Source organism: Desmodus rotundus, chromosome 7 (assembly GCF_022682495.2).
Source record: "Desmodus rotundus isolate HL8 chromosome 7, HLdesRot8A.1, whole genome shotgun sequence".
Taxonomy (NCBI): Eukaryota; Metazoa; Chordata; class Mammalia; order Chiroptera; family Phyllostomidae; genus Desmodus; species Desmodus rotundus.
In genome coordinates this window covers 89,249,161-89,264,798 of record NC_071393.1, presented here as the reverse complement: position 1 = coordinate 89,264,798, position 15,638 = coordinate 89,249,161, and the positions used below count along the sequence as shown (strand labels likewise).

The 15,638-nt window shown below is 38.4% G+C and overlaps 1 protein-coding gene across 14 annotated transcripts in view; it reads right to left on the bottom strand.

The window, feature by feature from the left end:
* The window catches only part of RNF111 (ring finger protein 111), a 114,751-nt gene that overhangs the window by 80,174 nt on the left and 18,939 nt on the right, over nt 1-15,638 (bottom strand). For 4 of the 14 annotated variants that reach the window (XM_024567470.3, XM_024567472.3, XM_024567474.3 and 1 more), the window contains exon 1: nt 8,686-9,060. The exons of 1 other annotated variant lie outside the window; for it this stretch is intronic. The gene's annotated coding sequence lies outside the window, so the exon portion shown is untranslated. Of the gene's footprint in view, nt 1-5,014; nt 6,244-6,987; nt 7,204-7,304; nt 7,422-8,352; nt 8,369-8,456; nt 8,581-8,685; nt 9,061-15,638 lie in introns of those variants that run through there. 9 more of the 14 variants (XM_024567473.3, XM_045201414.2, XM_071221982.1 and 6 more) reach the window with 7 other exon arrangements.

The following is a 15,638-nucleotide window of genomic DNA, read 5'->3' as shown; positions in this document are numbered from 1 at the left end:
AATGTGTGCTTTTATTGAATATAAATTATACCTTAGCTAAATTGCTTTTTAAAATATGTTCATTATCTCTGGCTGGTGTGGCTCAGTGGACTGAGTACCAGTCTGTGAACCAAGGGGTCGCTGGTTCGATTCCCAGTCAGGGCACATGCCTGGGTTGCAGGGCCAGGTCCCCAGTATGGGGCAAGTGAGAAGTAACCACACATTGATGTTTCTCTCCCTCTCTTTCTCCTCCACTTCCCCTCTCTAAAAATAAATAAAATCTTAAAAAAAGAAGTACGTTCACTATAGAAAATCTGGAATACACAGGAAAAGCACAGAGAAAACATATCCCCACCTCCGATCACACCATTCAGATAAAACGTCACCATCCTTTCCTCTCTTTTGACGAAGACTATGCCCACTGGATATAAACATACACCTTACTGTTTTCCTTAAAGGCAATACAGAAATACTAGTTAAACCCCTGAATTTTGTAATTCCTTTCCAGTGACTCAAAACCTACTAACTTAAGTCACTTTACCCTATTACTACTATGAATCTTTAGCAAGTTATAACCATTATGTACCTAAATGTCCTCATCTGCAAAATGGAAATCTTTAGTTCCTCAAAGGGTTGTTAAAAATTTTAAGCAAGACAATGTATGCGTATCCTGGCTTTTATTATTGTTTTTGAAGTTGAAGAGTCAAATAGCTCTTAGAAATAATCCTGGCAAAAAAGTACACTGACCTTCCCTTTGAATTTATTTTTAAAAAACAGGCCTTCAATTTTCTAGGTACACTCACCTCAAGCTAGTCCATCTTACTTGAGTGAACCTCTTGAACATCAGACCAAAACTCTGAGTTGTTAAAGACCTAAAGCAAAGGTTGGAGTAAGACAGTAAATAAAAATAAAACAGAAAACTAGTTTGGAAATATGGTAGCTACTGAGCATGTAGGATTTAACAGGGTGAGCAAAACTGCCCAAAGAAACAATTTCTCCTTGAATGAAGTCCAACAAGTTTCAGATAAAAGTTAGTTTTGCTCTGCCTATGTCATTTAGGTCAAAATATGTAACCTAAGAACATTAGTTAAAGAGTATCTTCTAAAGAATGAGGAAAAAAAAAAGAATGAGAACAAGAGTCAGAAGAGAAAAACCAGGAAAAGTGACTGACATTCTATTAATTTTTTAAAAGATTTTATTTATTTATTTTTAGAGAGAGGGGAAGGGAGGGTGAAAGGGAGAGAAACATCAATGTGTGAGAGAAACATCACTCCATTGCCTCTTGCATGCCCCCAATCAGGCACATGGCTCTCAACCTAGGTATGTGCCTTGACCTAGAACCAAACTTGTGACACTTTTTGCTTTGGGGACAATGTCCAACCCACAGAGTCACAATGGTCAGGGCAAGAGTTTTAAGCATTGAAGGTAAAAACATACTGGAAACTGGATCAGGGAGAACACTTCTGGATAGAGAACATATTCACAATGTGAATTAACTGTATGAAGGCCCTGGCCAGGGAGCTCAGTTGGTTAAAGCATCATCCCAATCCTCCAAGGTTGTAGGTTCTATCCCCAGTCAGGGCACACACAAGACTCAACCAATGAATGCATAAATAAGTAGAACAATAAATCAATGTTTCTCTTTCTGCCTAAATTAAAAATCAATAAATTAAAAAAATTTCTGAACTACAATAAATTTTAAAAATTTTCTAAACTACATGAAGACAAGGAAAAAATAATTTAAACCATGCAGACTATGCTTGCTATTCTGCTCAACGATTATATGCCCAGAACAAACACAAACCGATAAAATTGTACTGTTCTCTGGTTAGTCTCACTTCCCATGTGCCTCTCGTGTGAGCACCTTGCTGTGCTGTCAGATTCTAATGTTTGAAGCCATCTCTTTTTCCCACAACACGGACCATAAATACAGACTACTACTTCATCTGGTGTTTAACAATAAAATCCAATTTGTTCCAATACTAAAGGAAAAACGATGTGTTACAGTTTGAGAAATGGTATGTCTGTATTTTATACTTTATGGGCAACTTCAGGGATTTCCAAGATTATTCTGACTAAATGACATTTTTGTCTTCCATGGATCTGTATTCAGACAGCAAAGTTAAAATCCTTGCAGCAAGAAACAAAAATAGCAAGCTATTAAAAAATTCTAGGATACTGATTTGAGGAAACCAAGGATTCATTATCCTCTATGTTAACGTCACCACTGTATTCAACAAACCTTTTTTTTTTTTCTGCCACCAACCCTTAATTATTAGGTAATAATTAAGAAGACAGTTAATATGCTATCCTGTCCCAAAATATTTCATAGCCTAGAAAAATACAGTAATCCCAACCCTAATATGATAAATACAAGTCTAGCCTACACGCATTTACTTAAATACTTTTTGGGCAATCTTCAGAATTTTGGTTTCAGTATACATAAACTGTGAGTTCTTCCAGATATCAGAGAAAAAGGCAACTGTGACTTAATAAAGATAATGAGAGAAAAGAAAAAACAGGTTAAACTGAAGCTTGGTCAAGACAAAAAGAAGATGCCTGAAAAGTCAGTCCAGGCCTTCGAACTGCTACCCAGAACTTCTATCTATGAAGAAAAACATTCACGTACACACATATCTGTTAATACCACCGTTGATATCATCAGAAAGGTCCTGAGAAGCTGCCAAGCTCATAGAGGCAGATATGTTTTCCAAAACTCTAATTTCTGCTTGAGAGCCTAAATTTTATCTTGGCAACAAACTGTCCGTTGTTTTCCCCGAAGCGACAGGCTCACTTCATTTATTTTTGAGAAAATATGTAGAAATACCCAAGTTTAAATAACCATGGTTTGTCATTCTTTCAAGTAAAAATAGTGTTCCATGAAAAAACAACTAGTTAGCCCAGCTCGCAAGTCAACCCCCAAGTATTTTTCCTCAAGACAAGCATCAACTTGGGTATACAGCAGAAGCACTTTCTAACATTCTTCCTCTTTTGTCACATGAAATATGAAAAAGGCATGCACTCGGGTCAAGATTAATAAAATTAACAAGTTTTACTACTTCATAAGTGAAACCTTTTTTCCCCTATAAATGTATGCAGGCGAAGAATATGATAAACTAGTAGTAGTTTTTCCCAATGTCTTGAGACGCACAGCAGTTTTATGCACCACTGTACTTGCACCACCAGTGCAAATGTCAACATAGCTAAGTAGCAGAGAAGAATTTAGTATTATTATGAAATAGTTTCACCCTAGCAGACCTTCTGAAACATCTGCAGACCCCCTTAAGCACCGAGACCACATACTGAAAGCCACTACTCTGCTGTTAAACATACGAAATAGGAAGAGACACAGCTCCAGGGAAAAGAAACTGAGTCGCAGGAAGACGGGGACTGCAAGGAGATTGTTTTCCCTGTGTACCCTTCGTGTGTTATGAATTTGGTAACATTTACATGTATTACTTTTACCTTTAAAAAATTAAATACTTAAAAAAAACAAAAACTCCCATCAAAAGTGGCTAAGTAGACATGTAAGAATGCTATTTAGAAATATGAAGGTAAATACTAGAAAAGAAATTCTTAAGAATTGAAAATGTTTCTGCTTAGGAAGTGGAACTAGGGGATTAGAAGGAGTTGCAAAGAAGATTGCTGTTTTTCAGAATAAGCCTTTTGGAACCGACATTTGAAACCATGTACAAATATTAATTGGTTCAAAAATAAGTATCATTCAAAATGTTATTTGGACATACTCATGTACAGGTGAGAGAACGTCTGTGAAATATACCACGATGATACAGAATAATACAGAAATATTATTCTATATCATAATAAAAAATTTCATTTACAAAGCTAGTTAAAAAGCAACAATTTCCTTCTGACCAGGAAGTCTTAAGACTCAAAAACACTTTTAGGTATGTAAATCTTAAGTCATATTTTTTAGCAGATTAGTTAAACCCTCCCCTAAATACACACCTCCTCCACACACACAAGGTAAAATAAGCTTTTTATTTTATTCCTTCTACTTCACTTGATCACAACTAAGATCGTATCAGAATCACTTTTTTGAAAAAGAAAAATAAAATAGTTGCTTTTTGAAGGAGGATTGACTTGGGGTGGTGAACACACAATACAATACACAGAAGACATATTACAGAATTTTTTTACAGACATTTTACATCTGAAACCTATAGTTTATTAACCAACATCACCTCAATAAATTCAATAAAAAAGTAAAAATAGTTGTTTTGGGGGGGAGGCAAATATAATAAACTGCTAATTTATGTAATTATAACTTCAAAATCTTCATAGAAATATAAGCCCACTATAAAAATCTAATTTAAATTTAGTTTCTCAGAGGATGTCCTGATCCAGGAAAGAAGAGATTATTGCTACATATAAATAGGTAACTCAAAAGCAAGTTGGATTTCCCACTAAATGGAACCAAGGCTTCTTGGAGAATGGCTAATTCCAGGATTAAGACAGAAAGAATCAAGAAAAACTTGGAATACTTTGATGTTTCAGAAAGAAAGGAAATTAAAAAATTTAAGAGATTCTACCAAACAGACATGGAGCCAGGGTGAACAGGTGCCCACTGAGCAAATCTGGGACAAATGGAACATAAAAAAATAAAGGCACTAATAGATTGTAACCCAGAATAAAACAATGTACACGTATCCATATTGATAACAGAGGTAAAAATGACGCTTCTTCCTACAACAGAATGCATACTGATAAGGTAGAGGACATGGAGGAGTTAGGAAAATAACCATTTTGCAACCATCAAAGTAAAGACCAGTACAGGCAAGAATCATCATCAATACAAGCTAAATCCAAGAGGCAAATTTGATGAGGATACAGAAAATCTAATTAGAAGCAGATATCTGCACTATCTCAAAGTTATCCTCACAGATTGCTCGTTAGATGCAAGGGGAAAAACAGTAACTATTCTGTGAAGAAACCAGACAACACTGTGACCAGGTAATTACAAACCAACATCACCCATGAAGGACAGACCAATGACACATGCGTTTGTTCTTACCTTGAAAAGAATACAAAACTCCTGGCTGGGGATATTTAATCTGAAACACCAGACAAGTCCAAATTGAAGAATATCTTCTAAAATATATAGCCTATATTCTTCAAAATGTTAATGTAATGGAAGAGAAAGGCTAAGGTGCTACTTCAGATTAAAGGCAACTAAGTTACAGCAACTAAATGCAATTTAAGATCTGGAGTGGATCCTATGGGGAAAATGCTATAAAGAAACAAATGCTATTATTGAGACAAATTTAGCAAACTGGAATAGGGTGTACAGAATATAAAGTTTCATATTATTAGTGTTAAATTTCCGAATTTAGTAAATGTACTGTGATAATGCAAGAAAATGGAATACCCAGTGAATATTTAGAGACAAATGGGCATAATATATGCAATTTACTCTAAAGTGATAGAGAGCCCTGGCTAGTGTGGCTCAGCTGGTTGGAGCATGTCCGTTAATCAAAGGGTTGCAGGTTCCATTCCTGGTCGGGGCACATATCTAGGTTGCAGGTTAGATCCTGGGTCCAGACACTACAGTCCCTGGTCCAGGCCTGTATATACAATCCCCGGTACGGGAGGCAACCAATTGATGTTTCTCCCGCCCACTGATGTTTCTCTCTCTGCCTTCCTCTCTCTAAAGGCAATGAAAAGATATCCTCTAGTGGGGATAAAAATAAAATTTTAATTAAAAAAATAAAAATAAAGAAAGTTATACAGAAAGCAGAATGAGAAAGCAAATATGATAAATGTTAAAAATTGGTAAATCTGAGTATAGGCTATTTAAGAGTTCCCAGTACTATTTTATACTTTTCTTTACATTTGAAATAATTTCAAAATAAAAATTTAAATAAAGGCAAATTGGGAGATGAAAAGACAGTGAGAACAAGTGATTTATCCTGATGTCCTATAGGACATATGAATAAGGGCAACGACTACAACACTGACTCAGAATGTCACATAGCTAGCTTCATACAGAATTTCTTAAATTTTTAATTCTCTAGAAAAAGAAAAGTACTTTTTAAGGAACCACATAAACACTAAGACACTATACCCTCCACAGAAATCTACTTTTCACGTTAACACAATACAAACTAAGGGACTCACTTCCCCCAGCAAACCACAAGCTCCTCACAGGCAGGCCTGAAGGTCCTGATCTTTGTTTTAACTCCAGCACTGCCAGAGTGTTTGAAATATAACACTCATGTTTGTTGCATGAATGGTATACATTATTTCAAATACATTTCTAAACATGAGTATTTCTAAAACTCACAAAAGCAGAGCACATTATTAATACCCACATACCTACCACCCAACCCCAACAATTATCAGGATGACACCACACTTGCTTCATCTATCTCATCTCCCTGCTCCTGTTTTTGCTCTGCAGTACTTCAGAACAAATACCAGACAGCTTATTTCTCTTCCTCATTCTTCAGTCTCCATTCGTAAAAGACATGGGCATATTCTTACATAAACATGCCATTATCATCATCCCTAACAAAATTAACAATAATTCCTTGACATCATCTAATACCCATCCACATTCAAATTTCCCCTACAGTGTTCTAAAAATGACTTTCTTTCTTGGTTTGAGTCAGGATTTAAACAAGGTCAACACATAACAATTGGCTGCTACCTATAAAACATATTTAACCTTTCTTTCGAAATTGTCTATCAGCAATTATAAAAAACCCTAACAGACAAATCAAACAGTTTTCACTTGTAGATCCTCCAGCATCAAACCCAAGTTAATGCACTTGCCGTTCCCTTTGTCTGCAGCACTCTTTCTCCAGACTACCCTTCCATTAATTCGCCATTACATGGCCCTATTTTCGTCCTGGCACTTACCACTACCTAAAACTGTTCTGTTTATTTTCTGTTTCCCACCACAGAATGTCAATTCCACGAGGGCAGCATGCCTTCTTCACTGAAGACCAAAAACAATGCCAAGACCACGAGGCATTCAATACTTACTGGGTGACTAAATAATAATAAAGTACCTCTACGTAAAATGTAAACTCAGGCCCTGGCTGGTTAGCTCATTTGGTTAGAGCATCGTCCCAATACACCAAGGTTGCAGGTTCCATTCCCGGTCAGGGCACATACAGGAATCAACCAATAAATGCATAAGTAGAACAACAAGTCGATGTTTCTCTCTTTCACTCTCTCTCTCCTTTCCTCTCTTGCTCTCTAAAATCAATAAACAAAAAGTAATAAAATAAAATATAAGCTCAGTAATATCCATCCTTAAACGTTCGTCACTCACTCCTGTAATGGTTTAAATCAAGTACCTGTAGAAACCTGGGCCTGCAGTTATCAAGAATCTGTGGCATGCAGGAAAGAGAGAGCAGATGTGTATGGCATTTCAATGTAATTCTGGACTTTTACTGAACAGTGATCACAGGTTCCTGGAAGAAAAATTATTCAGGATGACTTACAGAGCATTACCAGGAGTAAACAAAGTTTCATTTTTTTTTTTTTTTACCAAGGTTAAATGACAAGAGATAGACTAAAGTAAAATAATCCAAGACTTAAAAAAAAATTAAGATTCTTTTTAGAATAAAAAGACTTCTTTCTCATCCTATCTGTTCTTCTTGTTTAACACAACCAAAGACTAGTATGAAAAAACACGGTTTATAACATATGAAATTTTTACTAAAAGATACACAGTAACAGTCAATGTAGATCTTCATCCTACTAAAACTAAGTAAACCAGTATTACAGACCTTTTATGTAATAAGGAAATTACATTCTACTATTTGAAAGCAATGACAAACAAAACTGGGAAAGGAAATGAAACTCTAGCTTATCTTTCCCCCCGTCTGTTCTTTTGGTTCAAAGAGGTCCCTAAAGTAAAATTAAACATAAAATACCAAATAAAATAAAGTCTGTATCAGCTGGCATCTTACCACTCCAGGGTCCTGCATATAAATCAAGAAACAGGAAAGCATACAATACAATGGAGTCACTCCGCACCACAAACACGAACAAATTAAGTGAATGCCCTACACTTTCTGGCATTTCCTTAAATGTTAAAACTTAGACTTATGTTAAAAAGCATCTGTACAGATTTATCATAACCTACTGAACAACTATTATGAAAACTCTATTTCTGCAGTATAATACAGCTATTTCCACTAGACCACTGCCACTGATTGATAAACTATCTAAAGACAATAAATATACCAAGCTTCCTTTTGAATGACCAAAGCCAACTCTACAAAATCAGGCGCCCGTATCTCTGCAGTTCCGCGGACGACGTTCCCTGATCGCACAGGAAGGCAACTCCCCAACCGTCCGGGCTGACTTACGCCCTCCAGCACTCCGGCTGCGGGTTACCTTCATCACTCCATTGTCAAATCGCACTCCCACGCCTCGGTCCTCAGCCCCCATCCTAAGACTGTAGGAAGAGTCAAAAAAGAAATCCCCTCGCCCACACTCACTTCCTGTGTGGGGTGTGGGTGTGTCTGCAGACCAATGCTTTGCTCAAACAAAATCAAATCTGAGGAGACCCAGACCCTAAGTCAAGCGCAGCCAGCAAGAACCGGCCGGTCGCCGACCCCAGCCTTCCGCCGCCGCAGCCCTTCCTCTTTCTCCCCTCCAGGCCGGCCCCTCCCCCGTGGCGCGCACGCGCGGCCTCTAATCGATCTCCTACCCCCTGACCCCCCTCACCTTAATCATTAGCCACCCTCTTCCCAGGGTCCTGGAATCGCTGGCCCAGTAAGGAAGACAGGAGATAGAAGGGTGGAAAAGGATGTGTCGAGAGCCAGTGATCTGCGATTCAGATCTCGGCCTAATAGGCCCCTATAGTCAACAGCAGCGACTGTCACCGCCACCAAAACTGTGCGAGCGGCAGCGCCTGGTTCGGTCCAGCTCACCCGGTTTGGGTTTAGAATGCCTAATTTAGTCCCACAGGAACTCTTTCCCCGAAGCTGTGGGCGTTTCTGTGCTGCGCAGACCTAACACCTCGCCACCGTCGCCGCCACTGCTGCTGTTCTGCTGCTGCCGCCGCCTTACCAATCCCTCCTCTACCAAGCAAGCACGACAGTCCGCGGCTTTACGACAGTTCGGAAAGTGAGAGCGCTGTAGCCTTCACGCCTCCGGGAACATCTGTTTGTTTCTGCGCTTGCTCAGATCCTAGTTTCTCACTGCCCCGCCCCTTCTTCTCCGATCCTCCCCTTTGTGCTTGCTTTATCAGTTTGTTCGTGAAGCCGAACTGTACGGGGTAGCTCATCACAGTATTTTATTTTCCTTGGTGGTTGTGCGTTCGGTATTTAATGAAAATACTGAATACGTCGTAGCTAATTTTTCGTAACCAAGATTTATAACTAACCACGTAATTATTGACCATATTTACAGTACAATTAAAAAACATTATGGTTTAGTGTCTTTCACAAGAAATGATACCAAAGTCACACTCACTAATGACAAAGATCATGGCACCTGACTATTAAAACGAATTTGCTTCCAGGATCAGATCAAAAGTGGTCATAGATATAGGAACTGGTTGTACAATCACACTCACCTTCATAATTATTTATAAAAATCATTAGATAACAAATGATCCATTATGTGCATTAGGAGGATGTAAGCTTTGGAATCAGACTTCCTTTCAAATCACAGTGATGTACTAAACTAAAACTTTATAAATCTCATTTAAGTAAACAAATAATAATAAATGCATTTAATTATACCTCAATTTTTAAAATAAAATAAAAGCATATCTAAAACCAAAAAAATTTTTAGTTTCCTTCCCCATAAGCTGAGATAACACTATTTACCTTAAAGGTTCTTGTGAGATTAAATAAGACAGTTTATGTAATGCTTCAAACATTATTTACCAATTAAGTGTTCAATAAACATTAATTCCCTCCCTTTGTCATCAACTTTTTTTCAATACTCTTTCTTTTGTTCACTCATGTTCTTCATATTGTTCAGTAAAGAAAATATTTTACAATAATAGGAAAAAGGGGTAGAATTGGTTTGGCCAAAAAGTCCATTTAGTATTTTCTGTAAAATAAAAGACATTTTTCATTTTCACCAATATTATTGATTTGGATATTTTGAGTATACTGGCTGTGGCCCGAATGGTAGAATGTTGATTGCTCTCAATTAATGCCTTGATTTGATAGCAATCAACTTCAACTGCATCATCATCTAGTGAGAAATTTCCAGCACAAAACTTCGTAAATCACTTCTGACATGTTCGATCAGTCACAGAACCTTCTCTATACACTGCACAAATCTTTTTTTGCATTTCATTTGCATCTTTACTTTTCTTGACATAATAATGCATAATATGCCAAAAATGTCGCATATTTTCTTCCATCTTCAATATCAAAATGGCTATACAAAAATCTACCAATTTGGTAAGTTTTTTTAATGCATGTTGATATGACAGCTGTCACAATACAATCTAACAAAATTGTTTCAAATAAAGTCAAAGACAACAAAGTGCTACTAAAGCCTTATTACAGAAAAAAAAAATGAACTTTTTGGCCAACCCAATAGATTGTGTGTGGAAACAGGAAGAGCACTGGATTGGGATTTTTCCTCAATCCTCTTTCTCCCTCTAAATACAAATTCTGCCTGGACTATCTTATCTACTGCCATGGGTTAAACTGTTATTTCCAGGCCTATATTTTCTATATTTCCAGACCCAGCCTTTTTTCAAAAGCTCTTGACTGGTTCTCCTCAGTAAAGTAGGCACAGCCACACGTAGTTGTTGAGCACTTGAAATGTAGTTTGTACAAACTGAAAAATGCTGTAAGTGGCAAATGTATATTCAATTTCAAAAATACAATACAACAAAAACTTGTAAAACTCTCAATGCATTTTAATATTGATTACTTGTGGAAATAATATCGTGGGTATATTGGTTTAAATCCGTGGTTCTCAAGCAGGGATGATTTTGCTCCCCCACCTCCCTGCCGCAGGACATTCTGCAATACCTGTAGACATTTTGGGTGTCACAACTTGGGTCAGGGCGTGTGGCTCCTAGCATCTACTAGCAAAGAGTCCAGGGATGGTGCTAAAGGTCCTCGAAGCACAGGATAGCACTCCACAACAAAGTGTTGCCTGGCCCAAAATGTGAATAGTACAGTTGACAAATCCTGGGGTTAATTAAAATATACTATTAAAATTAATTTCAACTGTTTCTTTTACTTTTTAAAATATGGCTACTAGAAATGACATTTGTAGCTCACGCAATATTCCTATTGCACAGCGCTGACTGATCTAGACCTATACGGCTAACTGTACTGGACACGTCACTTCCACTTCAATCTCCCAAGGCACCTCTAACACATCATGTCCTAAATTAATTAATTAATTAATGTAGGTATATTGTATTTACATCCAATCTATCTTGGGCTTTCCTGCCTCAGTCAATAGGACCAAGTTATCTAACCAGAAACCTAAAGGTCATCTTTGACTATTCCCTCTTCCTCATTCCCTACCTCTAATCAATCTATACATCCTTCCATTTCGGCCTCTCAAATATCTCAGATATTGAAAATCGATCCATTTCTGTCCATACTCTGCACCAGTCTAGCTCTTTAGTATCTTTAGTATTCATTTGTTTAATAAACACTAGGTAAGCAGTTACAATGTGCTGGGCACTGGGAGTACTAAACACATAAACACTGCTTTACTGGCTGTATTACCAGAAAGCAAATTCATTATTTACGCTATAATGTGGAAGGGATAAGATGGTGTAATAGTATGCTGAGAACACAAAGATGGAATACTGTAGTAAAGCCAAGAGTAGGTGATGTTTAAAGTAAATTTAGCAACATTAATAAAGACAGTTAAAGAAATCAAAAGGCCAGAGCATTCCAGGCAGGAAGATCAGCACATGATAAGATACAGAATCCTGACCTGAAAGAGCATGAAGCAAATTTTCTACTAGGAGCTACTGAATGTATCATACAAGGAAACTATCAAGAGACATGGGAAGAAAAGTAGATAAAAATCATTAAGTAAGGTTGTTTTTGCTAGGATAGAAGTTTTTCCTAATTTATACTTAAAATTATGGGAAGCTGTTAAGAGAAATCAATAAGAGGACTAACAATCTGATTTGACTATTAGAGATCCGTTTATAGAAGCAAAATACAGGGAGGGTTGAAAGGAGCAAGAGCAGAGGAGAGAAGAACAGTTGGAATGGCAGATAAAAGGTAAGGAGGGTGGAGGAACTGAGAATGAGAAGGACCAGATTCAAGAGATAAGAATGTTGCATAACTAATGAATGTAGGTGGTGTTGGTGCCATTCAAGAAAGAAACACTGTTTGCAAAACCCAGCTTTTTTGATTTGGGACTTCTGGCTGGGGGCAGCATGATAGAGGAGGTTGTGGGAAGGAAAATGATTATTGCTTTATTGGGCAAGTTGAATTTGAGGTGTCTAACATTGACCCATAGTGGAGATTCCAGTCAACTGTTGATATGTGAGTCTGGAGCTCAGAAGAGAGATTTGGGCTAAAGACATAGATTTGGGTCAACTTATATGTGATAACTGGCACAAATATTATGAATGAGTTCACCCAGAGTATAAGTGAGAAGAGACAGACATGTGGAGCAGTCTATTTTAAGAGCTGAAGAATGAAAAGAAGTTCCAGAAGGATATGGAAGGAGAAAAACCTAGAAAAGTAGGTAACAAGCCAAATAAGAAGAGTTCCGCCCTGGCAGGGTAGGTCAGTTGGTTAGAGCATCATCCCCATATGCCAAGGTTGGGGATCCATACCTGGTCAGGGCATATAAAAGAACTGACCAATGGGGCCCTGGCCAAATGGCTCAGTTGGTTGGAGCATCATCCCCAAGCATGAGAGTTGTTGGTTCAATTTCTGGCCAGGGCACAATGTAGGAGGCAACTGGCGAATGCAGGGATGGGTGGGAAAGCAAATTGATCTCTCTTTCTCTCCGCCACCACTTCCTCTCTCTCCCTAAAATTAATAAATAAAATTTTTTAAAAAAGAATAAGTGAGCCCTGGCTGGGTAGCTCAGTTGGTTAGAGGGTCATCCCAGTACACCAAGGTTGGGGGTTCCACCCCTGGTCAAGGCACATACAAAATCAACCAATGAATGCATGAATAAGTGGAACAACAAATCCATGTTCTCCTCTCTCTCTCTCTCTCTCTCTCTCTCTCACTCTTTCTCTCTTCCTCCCTCCCTCTCTCTCAAATCAGTAAACATTTTTTAAAGAGTTTCAATATTGAAGTGGGTGATGAAGAATATGAAATGTTCATTGGTTTGGCAGCGAGGAGATCTGTAAATAAGAGCAGCTTCAGCAACTGTCCTATATTTTAGAACAGAGGTTTTCATCCGGGGTTGATGTGACCCACAGGAGTGATTTGATAATGTCTGGAGATATTTTGAGTTGTTACAACTGGGAAGATGCTACTGGCATCTAGTGGATAGAGGCCTGGGATTCTGCTAAACATCTTACAATGAACAGAACACCCCACTACAACAAAAAATTATCTTTGTGCCAATTATTATTGGCCCAAAATGCCAATAATATCCCAATTGAGAAATCCTGATTTAGAAAGGACAGAATAGTGAAGATAGACAAGGACCAGTACTTTTTCACGAAATTGCTAGTAAATGTAAAAGGAAAGACCCATTTAGAACACTATGGAATCAAGAAAGTTATGCTGAAGGGAAAAGAGCCAGCAGAAAAAAAGAGAGGTGGAAGATAATGGAAATAAAGGGATGCTCACCCTGATTGGTGCAGCTCAGTAGGTTGGACGTCGTCCCATGGACCGAATGGTTGCCCAATTGAGTCCTGGTCAGTGAACATGCCCAGTTCCCAGGTGGGGGCACGCAAGAGGCAACTGATCTATGTTTCTCTCGCATGTTCTCTCCCTCCGTTTCTCCCTCCCTTCCCCTCTCCCAAAAAAGAAATAAATAAAATCTTTTAAAAAGGAGGGGGTATACCCAATGGAAGCAGAGCAAATGGGATTCAAAGCTCAGATGGAAGAATTAGCCTTGGACAGGGGAAGGCATAGTGCTTTCACTGCAACAGGTGAGGAGGAGGAGGAGGGGATTGTACAAATGAATTAAGTTTGTTACCTTCAGGGGGAATATTGAAGACTTAATGAATGACCTTGATTTCTCTGTGAAAGATGAAGTAAGGCCACTGACTAAGATATCTGGTGTTTGAAATGGCAAGGTGGAGAGTAATTAGAAGAGAGACTAAGAAATCAGAACAGTCACTAGCACGATGGCAGGATGGATATTAGATGGACAACAAATCAAAGGTAGGAAGGCCGGAGCAGAAAAGGCTGAGACAGAGAGGACAGGTGCCACGAGGTTGCATTTAGGGGACTAATCGTAGATTATCAGGGTGGGACATCTCTCTCACCTGAATTACATAAAATAGTTTCCTGATCTCTATGCTTCTGTGTCCACCACTGTCACCACACAATTCCACTCAGTCTTAAACCCCTCTCAGAATATGGCAGCAAATAGCCCTGGCTGGTGTGGCCCAGAGTATTGAGCAGTGGCCTGGGAACGTAAAGGTTGCTGGTTGGATTCCAGGCCGTGCTCCGGGGCATGCGAGAGGCAACCAACTGATGTTTCCCCCACACATTGATGTTTCTCTGCCTCTCCTTCTCCCTCCCTCTGAAAATAAGTACAATCTTAAAAAATATATATATGGCAGCAAATAAATGGATGATGAAGTCTTTTTCCTTTCTTTTTTTTTTTTTTTTTAGAAAAAAAGCAAGCAAGCCCGGGCTCAGTGCACTGAGTGGCAGCCTGGGAACTGAAAGGTCACTGGTTCGATTCTTGGTCAGATGGCAGAAACTGATTGAGACACTAAGTTGCTTAAAATCCTTCAGTAACTCTCTCTATCACCTTCAGAATAAAGCCCTAGGTTGGCAAATAAAGCTCTTCAAATTCCAGGTTCTGCAGTGCAATTTCATACCACCCCTTCCCATCCTATTCCCTAGCCCAGCTCTTAGACATCCAAGGACTTCTCAAGAAACTTTTAGTTCTCTAGAAAAAATTATACTGTCCAGTATCTCCCAGCCTTTTCACCTACTATTCCTTATGTTTCAAAATACTCCCTCCCCTCCACATACCCGCTCCTGCTTTATTTACTTAGTAAACTCTTATCCATTCCTCAAAGCCCTCCTCCCCAAAGCATTTCCTTATCACTCTCCCCCAATCCCACGATGGAGCTGATAATCACTCCCACTTTCGTACTCTCTTCAATCTTTGTATATACTTTTATCATAAGTATTATAATTATTTATATACATGCCTGTCTTTTCCAGAAAACTCAAATAAAAAGTATATATAATGTCCTTCTGTTTCTAGCAGAAAATTATCACTCAAATACTTATTGAACTTACTGAATAAGGAGACTGGTGTCTTACTTTCAATTTTGCTGCTAAGAAGCCAGAAATTCTTTTTTCTTTTAACTTTTTTAAAAAGATTTTTTTAAATTATTGATTTTAGAGAGAAAGTAAGCGGGGAGAGATTGAGAGAGAGAGAGAGAGAGAGAAACACCGATTATGTTGTTCCACTTATTCATGCATTCATTGGTTGGCTCTTGCATGTGCCCTGGCCAGGGATGGTACCACAACCTTGGCATACTGGGATGCCGTTCCAACCAACTGAGCTAC